At 33.5% G+C, this 14,505-nt stretch overlaps 1 protein-coding gene across 3 annotated transcripts in view; it reads left to right on the top strand.

Moving 5' to 3' along the window:
• The window catches only part of LOC113515402 (tyrosine kinase receptor Cad96Ca), a 116,047-nt gene that overhangs the window by 30,585 nt on the left and 70,957 nt on the right, over positions 1-14,505 (top strand). For 2 of the 3 annotated variants that reach the window (XM_026899595.3, XM_026899594.3), the window contains exon 1: positions 1,891-2,084. The exons of the other annotated variant lie outside the window; for it this stretch is intronic. The gene's annotated coding sequence lies outside the window, so the exon portion shown is untranslated. Of the gene's footprint in view, positions 1-1,890; positions 2,085-14,505 lie in introns of those variants that run through there. 3 annotated transcript variants of the gene reach the window in all.

Genomic DNA, 14,505 nt, shown 5'->3' with positions numbered 1-14,505 from the left:
ATTATAAATCGCCGTATAGTCCTGGAAGATCCCATAGAATGGGCCAACCCTTCCTTTCCCGTGGGTGTCGTAAGAGGCGACAAAGGAAACTAGTTGATCGAAGGAGGAGCAACAGCATCCCTCCTTAAACATCACTAAAGCCTAACTTCGGTTACCAACGGTTATATATATATTAATAAAAATATTATATAGAGGAAAGATTTTATTGTTTGTTTGCATGTTTTTGTAGTAAGTCGTCTAAACATATATTGAATACCTGACGTTTAATTTTACGTTGACAAAAGAAATGCATACTAATAATATTATGAAAAGGAAAGCCTTGTTTGTTTATTTATTTGCAATGAATAAACTCAAACTCAAACAGTACTCTACCGACTTTAAAAATTCTTTCATCTATATTATCAGCAAGTAATTTAGGCCATATATTATTATATATCGCGATTCGAATCGCTAGCATATCGTAATAATCGTCTTTCTTTAATCTTTAAAAGTAAGTTTCTTTTTGGTAACAATAAACAAATGAGTAAAATCTTGAGTAAAATGTTGAAAAATGCTTTAATTAAAAAACATATATCTTCAAATCTTTATTTACGAATCGACACTCGTATAGGGTTAATAAAAAAGTACCAAGAAATCCGCTGAATAATGTTTTGGCAAACAAAAATCGCCTGATATGTTTTCTTCGTAAAAAAAACTATGTTTATTGTTTATAATCAAAATAACTGGTTTTGTCACAATTGAAGTCGGTTTTTTATGGGATATTATTTTTAATTAAATTATAGTAAAAATGCCTTGTTATATCAACAAAATAAGTACTAAGTTATTATCATACTAAATTTTAAAATTGTTTCCAATAGTTTTTGCGTAAATCTGTGCATTGTTATAGTTTTATTATATGCAACAAAAAATTTAAATTATTATTTTTTTTTTATATTACTTCTTACCTATGACCTCGTTCGCATGATGTATACAAATATATTTATTTTTTATTTTATTTATTTAATAAGGTTCACCCACAATTTTTATATTTTACATGCTACTTAATCAATAACACAAAAAATAATTTTGCCTAATGTAAAAGTCTTTTACAGGCGGACACCACATGCACTGTTATAATATTTAATAATTATTAACAATGACAATAACAATATCTGAATAATAAGTAGATTAAGCACTTATGTCTAAGATTTTCCTCAATATATAGTTATATCTGCTGTTGATGGATCCAAAATTGATGTCAATTTGATCGCTGATTGATTGTGAGCATTCAGAATCCTACATAATCTGGGTACAGGCGAGTTGGCTCCTAACACTGTTTTTCTTAACGGAGGACATAAAGGTGTTATCTGTTTCCAAGGTATTCTAGAGGGAACACGAAAGTTAAACAATTGAAGCATTTGTATATATTAATTGATCAAGACAAAGTTTAGCCTACGTTTTTCCCTGTCTTGACTACTCCTTTTTTAAAATTTACCTTTTTTCCATCACTCCACTCATTACATTAATGTTGTTACAACAAATCTATGCTTTTAATTTTGATGGCAATGCTTTTTATAAAGCGAAATTATTTAACCAAAATCTAATAAAGTAATATAAAATTCCGATGGATCATAACTATTTTTTTATTTCGCCATAATCCTTGTATGATGTATCATATTATGTGAAAGTTGGTAATAAAAGAACCATAATTATCAACAGTCTATCAAATTAATATGCGTTCAGTAACTCTTGGTCATGGTGCTTGCGATTGTGTTTTCCCCATACAACCTGCTATAAAAGTAGATACCAAACGGTTGATTTTCCACCTTTTGTGACTGTAAGTGGAGTTGAAATCACTTCAAACTATGGGTAGGGAGACTTAATGTCATTGTAATGAGTAGTGCGTACGTACGTCCAGTCAATCGCGAGATCCAGTGCGCGCGCGTCGTATCGACGCCATTTTGGATTTATAAAACTTTTCTTATTGGCCACCAAGTGCAGTGACAGTTTACTAAAATATTCAATAATCGAAAATTAAATGGAGATTTTATGAATGTGAAAATATTATAAAGATGTGATAACTTGGATTATATTTAAGAAAAAAGGTAATATTGTATTTTTTTATTGAAATAAATTTAAATAAATCAATATTAAGTAGTGGCTGGCTTTAATTAAATTATGCATCAGAAATAATCAAGTGTATCGATTCAAAAAACTTTCTATGTCTATTTATTATTTTTCTAATGAATGGACATGACTTTGTACATGTGAATGAAATGTCTGGACGGTTGTCATGCTTTCTTATCTATTTTATACTTTCTCTAACACAGCATCAAGAATTACGTCAATGCTTTCCGATATTATTATCTAAGCACTTAAATATTTTTTGGATGCTAGAATATTCTTAATGTAAATTTTATCTAATATGAGTGAACAAAACAAATTATGCCGTTTGCGTCATGATTTACTGTATCTAAATATGAATATTTACTAATAAACAATTGAACACGATAAACCTACAGAAACCCGACATTTATTATTTAATCTTTGACAGTTTTATATCTGCTATATAAGAGGTTCTGGCATAGAATGGGCCACCCCCTCCGTTCCTGTAAATGTTGTAAAAGGCAAATAAGGGAAATTAATAGTCGAGGGATAGGCAGCAGCGATGCTCTTAAAACCTCACCGAAGCCTAACCGGTATTGCCAACTCGTCTACCATCTTTGATAGACGAGTTGGCAATACCAAACTACTGACAAAACTCCCCAAATGACTAATGTTATAATGATAATATTGTTACCTACTAAAAATAGACTAATTAGGTTTTTATTCGGTCAGGTATAAATTGATTTCATAACATATTTTATATATATAAATGTGTGCCTATATGACAACATAACTATATTGAGATTTATTTGAAAAATCTTTTATTCGTCCATAATGATGAGTGATTCATCGAGTTGGTATATAGCTATATCGTTTATTTATAACTAACTTTTGCCCGCAACTTTGTATGCGTGGATTTAAAGATTGAAAATTGTTAAGGTGTTAAGGTTCACTTTTCAATATCAATTTAAGGTGCAAGAAAACACACGTCTTTACTGAAATGGATATATTTTCAACTAACTTCAATTTCATAACATTGTTGCTTTTTTATATATATAAATGTACGACGAGACATTAGTCACAACATAACTATATTGAATATTATTTGAAAAACATCTTTTATTTTAAGCCATAATGATGAGTGATTCATCGATTGGTATATAGCTATATCGTTTATTTATAACTAACTTTTGCAGTGTTTGTTTCTATTGTTGACATTATAAGTAAATTACGTTAACAAAAATAGTTAATTATTTCTAGATGCCGTGTAGTCCCTGCCTTTCCCGAGGGTATCGTAGGAGGTGACTAAAGAAACTTAATGGTCGACCAATGAGCAATGTTTCTCTTAAAACATCACCAAAGCCTAACTGCGGTTGCGAACCCGCCGGCCAAGTGTGGCAAATATTGGCAAAACCTCCCATGGGGGAGGCCTATGTTGCATGCAGCAGTGGACAATAAACCGCTGACATGACGATGACGATGAATCACTTTTAGATAGCGTACCAAAATAAAACAGATACCAGATTTTGAATTAGACTTTGGGGGAGAAGGAATTGTTAGGAATGGCGTTTAACAGCCCCATTGCCATTAGGTCAACCTCCACGTAGTTTCCTCTGGAAACCATAATAATAGTGAATAATTCTTGTTGAATTCATCACGATGGGCTAACTGACCTGCTTCATGCTCACCTATCATCCTTCACTGGTGCCCCGCCGGTATATACCGATAGCGCGGGTGGGGTTACAATTCCATTATAATCCATTAAAAAAAAGTCCAGTCATAAATCAAGCATAGATCAAATACCACAGAGTAAGTAAGTAATTCCGTTCGGAAACACATTACAGCAATCATCTTTTATATTTTATAATGAAACACCCGATATAAAGACTGCATTTGTCACGAATGAATTCTTTTGGATGGATTTGAATGAAAAAAAAAACATTAATGATGTCTTTAGGATCAATTTTGTAAATGAATAAACATCGTTCGCGTGTACAATCATGTTATTGTTATGGAGGATACTCGTGCAATTTGACTTTTTTAGTTCAAAAGAAATTCTTTTATGAAATGTATTTTAAAAAACAGGTAATTGCATTGTGCAACGAAGCGGATCCTGCGTATAATTTGACCGCCAGACAACTGTTGCATAAATGCGAATTACGTCATTGGTATCGGTATTCCCAAAGTAGTTAACATATATGTTTAGTTAGTACTGATTTGCATAGCCTATAGAAAGTGTTAGAGTGTAGCGAGCATGGATACAGATGTGAATAGATAGCGCAATCATAGCTACAGTTTGTATCGTGTCTCGTTCATCAACGTTTGTTTTCAAGTCGGTTCCACAAAGTTACTTAATTTTTTGGCTAGATTTCTATTAGGAGTTTTTACATAAACTGAATTGTTGAAACATGTAGTGTAATTAAAATATGTGTAAACAATGCGAAAATTTTAAATTAACTAAAGAGATTTGTTCGAATCGAAGCATTTGACTTTTCATTGTTTCTACCTACCCTAATGAGAGATAAATACATATATGTATGCATGTATGTATGTATTATTTTGCTTTCACAGATCATAGATAGATAGTTCATAGGTAGACTCTTTATTGTTTCCTCCAAAAGATTACAATAGTAAACTTATTATAGATTACAAACAATTACAAGAAATAATCACAGTGAGAAAACAATGGGCGGCAATCATATCCTTGTTTAACACATAGATAGAGTACTATAACATATATTCTAATTTACTCGAGAAAAGCCGTTTATTAAAAGCCAGTATCTAATATAATATTTTCAAACATTAATATACAATATTTCAGCAAATAAGAAGAAAAAGTCGTATGCTTAGGCACTTTGTCCCATTCGTGTTTCTACTGTGAAGCAGTTGTGTTTGCATGGCTGTGTTTCGGTTTGAAGGGTGCGGTATGGCAATAAATTTACAGGGTACAGAGGAATAACATCTGAGACCTCAGGAATGGCAACGCATGGAGGGGGGGGGGGGGGGGGTATCATGGGCGAAACAGTATACTCTGTTATGTCCATGGTACTGCTCATGTCTATAGGCGACGGTTACCACTTTCCATCAGGTGGGCCGTCAACTTGTTTGCCATTCTAGGTTGCATAAAAAAAAAAAACAAAAATACTGATTCATGCAAAATTTCGTAGCTAGTAAAGAATAAAAATGGGCTAAGATAAGAAAAAAATGTTTATGTTACTTCATTTCCTTCCAAGAACATTATTAATATAGTGATATGAGTATCTAAACTTTATCTTAGAAACTCTATAAGGTTTTATAAGCACATATATTGTTGCTTGATAGTCATACCACTTCAATGGTATCCCTACATTATACCACCGGTGTTTATACCATTAGACATATCATAAACTTGTTTATGTTTTACACTGTAGTGAGGGGGGGGGGGGGGAAGGGATTGTTAGTAATGGGGATTAGCAACCCTGTTACTAACAGTATACCCTATCAGGTCGACCTCCTCGCGGTTCTCCCTGGAAACCATAGTGATTGGTTAATTATTGAATCTGTCACGATAGGTTAATTGACCTGCTTCATCTTCACTCATCATCCCGCACTGGTGCCTCGCCAGTGTATACCGATAGCACAAGCGGAGTTACCATTTCATTATCATCCATTAAAAAAAACACTGTAGCGGAAAGTAGTAAATTAAAAATAAATTGGACTAATGGATGTATTCTCAACGCGCTTGTTTCTTTTTTTTTTGCTTTTTGTTGGTATAAGAACTTCAACAATAAAAGGGCATGATTGGAACGCGTGACTTTGTTGAGGGCCAATTATTATACGATGAATTTAATGCCGTCATTACTGAGATATGTAATGTATTAATTGACAACTACCTGTTCTTACCAGTAATTGGAACATTCCTGTACTCGTTATGTTCTAATTTCTATTTCTTAATAACTGGTTTACGTATCAATAATTAGAGTTTACCCGTGACTTAGTTCGCGAGACTGGAATATATTGATTTACCAAGAAAAATAATTGAGATTATGTTCCACAAAAAAAAAACTACATTAGTTGTGATAAAACCAGTTATTTTGATTTAGAAACTAAAGTACAGAACCGATTTTAAAAGCGTGAATTTACTGGGTACAGAGGAATAACACCTGAGTCCTCAGGAATGGCAACGCGTGGGAGGTTTATGGGCAAAACAGTATACTCTGTTATGTCCATGGTACTGTTCATGTCTATAGGCGACGGTTATCTTCCATTACGGGTACTTTCCATTAGGTGGGCGGTCAGCTTGTTTGCTATTCTAAGTTGAAAATATAAAAACAAATATTTAAGTTTTGTTTAGTAGTATCAAAAGATTACGATTTTATTGATATTACAAAGAAAAAATATTTATTTATATTATAGAGTAATCCATATACTATTTATAGCATAGGTTACTAGTGTGGGTAAGTTACGGATTCACAAACGGATATGAATTGAAAGAAAGTAAAAGGTGCTTTTGTTGAGATGCGAGTATTTTTCCTCAAACAGATAAAATGTGGAGGATGCAGCTTACCATCCATTTATTATATCCGTATCTATGAGTATCGTAAATAATATTATAAATATAAAGTGTATAAATGTGTGTGAGTTCCTTTATTTGTTTGTTACCTTATAGTACGATAATGGCTTAACCAACTCACTATAAAATTTGGCATACACTTTGGAGATAGATATAGGTCACTTTTTATCTCTGTCAGTAAATATATTCCGGTTATGAGGACAAAGTCGCGAGTAAATTATTTATGAATATCCTTTGCTTTTAAATATTCTTTGAAATCAACTTCCAGTACAGATAATAAAAAAACCTTTAAGAAAAGAGCATATTCCTTTTTAAAAAGATACAATTCTTCACTTACCATCAGATGAGCATAAAAAATTAAACTTATAAGTGAATTAACATTGTTTTCAATTTGTTAAAATATAAATGGGCGTCCTTTTGTTTAGTAAATAATTTAAAGTAAAAATATTGTTATACATAAAAAAAAATTGTCTACAGATAATAAAAAAAAAAATCCGATACAACAACATATAAGGCATCCATGTATATATGCCAGCATAATCATTTATAGTCAAATTAACAGTCCAAAAATATTAATTAACTCTCGATTTACCGTTTTCACTGTCATCTTCATCATCATATTGGCCTTTAACTGTTCACTGTTAAACATAAGCCTCCCCCTTGAGGGTTTTGCCAGTAGTTTCCACGATTGGTAGGCAGATTGGCAACCGCAGCCAGGCTCTAGAAATGTTTTAAGAGGGACGCTGCTGCCCATTCCTCGCCCTCCCTTAGTTGATTCTTACAACATCCATCCACGGGATAGGAAGAATAATTTCATTGTCATATCAGCTAATATCTCTCCACTGCTGAACATAGGCATCCCTCATAGACTGTCATAAGGCGCAGGGCAGTTCCTTATGGTCGTTTACCATTAGGAGATTTTACTAGTTGTTGCTATGTTTGGCAGACGGGTTGGCAACCGCAATTTGGCTTTTGGTGATGTTTTAAAAAGGACGCTACTACCCATCCCTTGACCATTAAGTTCCCTTAATCCCTTCTTATAATACCCATGGGAAAGGAAGGGTTTACCGCTTTGGTATCTTATTATTTTCGAATTACTGTATTCAGAAAAATAATGTTACAACTTTTACTTTCCAGTGGAAACCAATTTCATATGGATTGCATTTGGTTTCGAACTAGCAATAATCGAAATATATTCGAAAGAGTTCTGTGAAAAAAATAATGAGTTTTCACAGTTTTGTAATAACCATTTTATAAATAAATGCTCGTACGATGGCGTTTAATGTTGGCTCTTTGAGAAAATTACTTAGCTTTTACATTACATGTACCGACTTCTTTAGTTTTTTTCTGATTTGACCATTTTTTTATAACACAAAGGTATTGAACAAACATACTGCCTATGTGATAATAAATGTTAACGGTAGTATAATATAAATTCTCAATAATAAATAATACGCATATGGCAACTATTATGGTATACGCCTATAACATAGTGGTTGCCATATACGTATTTTTTTATTATTGAGAAACTTTTTAAATACTCCAATTATAAAGAAAAGTCTTTTAATACTTTCAACCGACTTTAAAAAGAATAAGATACTTAATTCGCGATTATGATGCTTGATTACTGCGCAGTTTATTGCGCAAAATGTATGTATAATATATCCGTGTGGTCCCAATATAGAATAAGGTCACACCTTCCTTTCCTGTGGGTGTCGTAAGAGGCGACTAAGGGAAGGTGAGGGATGGGCAGCAGCATCCCTCTTTAAGCATCTCTAAAGCCTAACTGCGGTTGCCAATCCGCCTACCAAGCATGGCGACTATTAATTAAACCCCGCAACGGGTAGGCTTATGTTCTGTTCTGGACACCTAAATGCTGATCTGATGGCGATAAAAGGGCAAGGCATGGCGGCTGCTTTCTCTTACCCCCTGGGTACGCCCATGATAGTGAGACTCAAAATTTTTTCAATGTAAAAGTATTCAATTTAGTCGGTAGAATACATCTTTCAAAGAATCCTTTTGATTTCGATTTAATTCTATATATTTATTTAACTCTTTATTGCACCGTAATAAATAAAATAATAATAAAAATAAAAATGTTTATTTGGGAACCTTAGCTTAATTTACAGTTTTTTTAGGATCGATAATAACTGCGTTAGTCACAAAAAGACTGTGTCGCAGCTATAAACGTCCGCTCCATAACATGGGGTACAAAATTTAAATAACTATAACGCAGGAGAAAATTAATGAAATTACTAAAAATAAAATAATCAAAGGATTTTTTTTTATTTTTTTATACACTTTAGAATGGCAAACAAGCTGACGGCCCACCTGATGGAAAGTGGTAACCGTCGCCTATAGACATGAGCAGTACCATGGACATGGACGTATACTGTTTCGCCCATGATACCCCCATACGTTGCCATTCCTGAGGGTTCAGGTGTTATTCCTCTGTACCCAGTAAATTCACTCCACATCCCACCCTTCAAACTGAAACACAGCGATGCAAACACAACTGCTTCACGGTTGAAACACGAATGGGACAGAGGTATCCAAACAATCGACTTTTGTACAAAGTCTCCCTCTGGTAAAATCTTTGGACTTTGAAGTCATATCCCTTAAAAATAAATAAAATAATAACTATAATATAATAAATAAAATTATGTCTATGATTGTACCAAACATTCAAAGATGATCCTTTCATTTTGACAAAGATGAATTGCAACCTTTAGGTAATTAAGATAAGATTAACAAGGAGACGAGTGGGCGTGGGACCACATGGTTTATTACTCAAACATATGTATATTGTATATTATATTAGAACAAGCTAAAGTTAAAGTGATAATTCTATGCACTTATACATATGTATATATATATTTATCCATTTACTTATTTACGTATTTATTTATTTATTTATACACAGTTTGTGTTTGTATGTCGTATTTACATTATTTCTACTGGTACCTTCCCTGCACTGGATTACCCAAATTATTTTCTCTCTAACTACACTGGGTTGGCTGGAAGAGATCTCTTAAAAAAGAAGTAGGTTTTCAATCGATTTGGAAAATTCTTTTTTTTTTTATATGAAAAGACATATGTACAGATTAGTCCCATAGAAATTTTATTAAAAGCGGTTCAATAGTTTTTGTTCAAAATAACTGGTTTTGTTATAAATGAAGTTGGTTTCATCTTTTTTTTTCTATGCAACTTAAAACAGCAAACAAGCTGACAAATCGTTATCGTCATCATGTCAGCCATTAACTGCTTACTGTGAATAAAGGCCTCCCTTATAAGGAGGGTTTTGCCAGTAGTTGCCACGCTTGGCAGGTGGGTTGGCAACCACAGTTAGGCTTTTGGTGATGTTTTAAAAGGGACGCTGCTGCCCATCACTCGACCATTAAGTACCCTTATTCGCCCCGACGACACCCACGGGAAAGGAAGGTATGGCCGATTCCATGACGGGAATATGCGACAAATTTTAGGAATAAATTGTTGTAATAAACTGCGACCAATATATAATAATTTTTTTTTAATATTTGAAGATGGGAACTTCTGTTTTTCTTTATAAAATAAAAAATGCTTAATGGTAAAGTCTACTTACTTACGTATTACATACACTAGACATGCGATTCCGCGTATTAAATTCAAATATTTCCATCTAGCTGTATATCGCGACTTCGCCGGCGTGAATCAGTATAGTTAAAATATCCTATGTGCTAAATTAGGATATAACCTAACCCTGTAGCAAATTTCATTTAATCTGTTCTATAGTTTTTACGTAAATACGTAATATATAGCAATAACCATACATTTTAGTTACAGTATCTATATATTGGTCCTAAAACTAATATGTTAAAAGTCTATTATCCAAAAAAAAAAATTAAATAGTAGAGTTTTAACATATTCGAACATAGATATCGGACATATAGATAGACAAAATTTACTAGTTTATCTTATTATATTATTATACATGTAACATAACGTAACATATAACACGCGTATGTAACGACAAATCGGGCTCACTTTCACGTAGTTCGACACGTCATTCACCGGCTTTGGAGTATATCATTTTTGTCAAACTTGTGATGCAGAAAATTGTCAATTTCCTATAGCTCCATAGCTGTGTCATACTACGAGCCACATAAAAATATTTGTGGTATGCTTTGTAAATCGTATATTGACATTATCCGAATATTATTAATGTTCTGATAATGTTAGCGAAATAACACATATAACACTTATATATTGATATAATATTATAAATAACTATATATTAGTATTTTATTTCGTATTTTTTTAGGACGGCCATAAGTTGAACTATAAGACGTTTCATGGATATCCATTCATTACCGGACACCCTGTATATATATATATATATATATATATATATATATATATATATATATAACTTATTACATAAATCTGATTATATATATGACAACTTAGGTGATAAAGATACTTGGTTAGCTGATAGAGAATGCCGTATGGATTTAAGCTCGCCACTTGTACAAAGCTTTATTGCTCAATAAAGAATAAATAAACAAAGGACTGATTCGGGATGAACATTTTATTCATAAGAAAATGAATGGCAAACAAGCTGACTGCCCACCTGATTGAAAGTTGTAACCGCCACCTGTAGACAACTGTTTATGGGTATCATAGAATATATTGTAATGTCTATGGTGTAGAGACGGGTGATATCCGATATATATATACATTGAGTTCTTTTGAACATTGATGACCACCCACTGCAATATATATATTCGATAGTTATATGGTATATATAGTTCTATTATAGAGTTACAATATTTGTTAAGGATAAGCAAGCTGAAGTGGCATTGAACTGGTCACATAGCATGAAGAACCGATAACCGATGAGGAAGAAAGATTCTCGAGGGACGGCTACGGGCAAATATGGAGTACGACCTGAAATGCATTGATACTGGATGCATAATATCATTATGGCAGTCTATGGAGGAGGCTTATGTCCACCAGTGGACGAATAATGGCTGAAATGTTGAATATAGTATATATACATATATATGTATATTACTCACTCTCACTATGGTCCTCCTCATATAAACGTATGGTAACTCATTCTTGGGAACTAAGACGTTATGCATCCGTATCTCATAATTTTACTGACTTAGTTATTAGATCCTTCATCGAAACAGCCATGCAAATAATTGTTTCATGGCAAAATATCAAAGAGACAAACAAGATGTATACAATAAGATCTTTGACCGTACAAAATCTGTGTTTACATATTGACATATAATTTATTAACTTCATTATACCATACCGACTAACTCAGGTATGTGGGAGGAGGTGATTCGCGTTTAAAACATCTCAAGGACATCATTCTATAGGTATTCTCTTGTCTGTACAAATATGAGGGGTCGATGACTTCACTAGCTTGAATGAGTCATTATTATGATGTTGTGCAATGGAGCAATCACAGACTGTATGTGCTGTTTAGAATTTGTCAAATGATATTATGGTTGTCAACCTGAGAAAATTGGGGGAAGGGATCGTTAGTAATGCGAGCTACCAGTCCCATTGCTAGCAATATACCCTGTCCGGTCGACCTCCACGCGGTTCCCCCTGGAAACCATCGTGCTGAGTTCCAGGTGTATTCTATAATGAGCAAAAAAACTAAATTGTTGCTTTTTTCAAACAGCAGTTGAATATTTTTTTATTATTTTTGCCTTCTCATTAGCCAAATCTTTAAATTTTCCATGTAATATTTTAGCATGAATCATCGTCATCGTCATATAAGCCTTTGACTGTCCACTGCTGAACATAAGCCTTGGAGGGTTTTATCAGTAGTTGGCACGCTTGGCAGGCTGATTGGCAATCGCAACTAAGCTTTGGAGATGTTTTAAGAGGGAAGCTGCTGCCCATCTCTTGCCCTCCCCTAGTCGTCTCTTACGACACCTTCAGGAATGGAAGGGATGACCTATTCTATGCCGGGACCACACAGAATTTTGCATGAATATAAACTAGTTAATTTTAAACTTTCGCATTGTTTACACATATTTTAAATACACAATCGGGACTTCTTAACGCGATGTAAAAACTTTTACAGGTAAATAGTACCTACATATTTGTTTCTTTATTGCTGACGTTTCAACGTGGATTGCACCACGTAGTCGCCAGGAAAGTCCCAATTGTGTATTTAAAACACGAATATAACCTACCAAATAGCTGAAGATTATAAGCGTGAACGAGTTTGTTTATTACCTCTTATTCGGTTAATAAGTTAATTATTGGTGTTTACGTTCCATTGAGCATTGCAATATTGGATTCGAAATGAAGTTGATAATTTCAACAGTAATATATATTGGCTAACAATTTAAATAGGGCAAATTAATTATAAAACACGATTGACAACCCTAAATGAAATATAATATATAAGTATTTATTTACTCATTTTGTATCGAGTTAGTTACTAGGGTGAGGTCTATGAAGCGCAAAATATTCGAGTAGTTCATAGAGGGAGCATTAGACGAGAGGGCAAGGACACTGAGTGCCTTCTTATGTTTAGAATAGTTCGTTTGATTTAGTTTATTTTAAGATTGTGAAAATGTATTATTTTTATTCTAAAATGAAATCTTTCACTTGGATACTTTTAAAGTCAGCAAGATTTGATTTTGATACAAATAATACATAAAAAATTAGCACTGAACCTATTTATATATATATATATATATATATATATATATATATATATATATATATATATATATATATATATATATATATATTTTCTAATCCACATCTACTATATGTGGGGGGGGGGAATATACGAGATTAAATTGAAAATATTTGATGGAGACACAGAGAATCCCATTGCTAGCAATATACATAACCAGGTCGACCTCCTCGCGGTTCTCCTTGGGAACTATCATGGTTAATTCCTGATGAATTCATTATGATGGGCTAACTGGCCTGTTTTCATTCTCATCTATCACCCTTCACTGGTGCTCCGCCAGCGTATCCTGTTAGCGCAGACGGGGTCACCATACCATTATCACCCATTAAAAAAAAATCCACATCTACTTTTGATAGCATTTAGAGAATTGGTTTAGCCTGTGTATGTAACCGTGGCCGGTCCATCAAATGGTGAAAGCCGATGGCCGGCACGATTTGCCGCGCCGTGATCAAGTAGATCACGTTAAATTTCAACCAACTAGCTGTTTATTTTGTTCATTGTTCCGATGAGCGCTATACACTCGAAGCTAACAGTAAAAGCGGGCTACGGACGTGCCGAGAGTTGCAAACTCTTGTATATATATGTATCAGGTTGACATCTCAATAAAAAGTCATTTTTTAAAAGCTAAGCATGCGTAGGGTTGTCTCGTCTTGTAAAATCAACAAATCGAAGACAAGTTAAACTGAACTCTCTTATTAATTAAAATGTCAAATAATCATATACCTATTTCAGCCATAGAATTTTTTTTATGTAACTTAAAATGGCAAATAAGTTGCGGTCCACTTGATGGAAAGTAGTAACCATCGCCTAAAGACATGGGCATAACAGAGTATACTGTATCGTTCATGATACCCCTCATGCGTTACCATTTTTGAGGGCTAAGATGTTATTCTTCTGTACCCTGTAAATTTATTACCTTATTCCACCCTTCAAATAGAAACACAGCCATGCAAACACAACTGCTTCACAGTTGAAACACGAATGGGACAGAGGTACCCAAATAAACGACTTTTGTATAAAGTCTCCCTCCGGTTGAATTGTTTTGACTCTTTTTTTGTGCTCAATTTAAATAAAAGTGACAAAACAGTGTTAAAAAAGGTTTAATAGTTTAAATAGAGATACTGCGAAGTTTTGGAAGAAATCTCTTTTAGTA

The sequence above is a fragment of the Galleria mellonella genome, unplaced genomic scaffold, assembly GCF_026898425.1.
Source record: "Galleria mellonella isolate WM207_F2 unplaced genomic scaffold, CSIRO_AGI_GalMel_v1 utg1260, whole genome shotgun sequence".
Taxonomy (NCBI): domain Eukaryota; kingdom Metazoa; phylum Arthropoda; class Insecta; order Lepidoptera; family Pyralidae; genus Galleria; species Galleria mellonella.
Note: the sequence above shows the minus strand (reverse complement) of the source record. Positions and strands in the feature narration are given on the sequence as shown.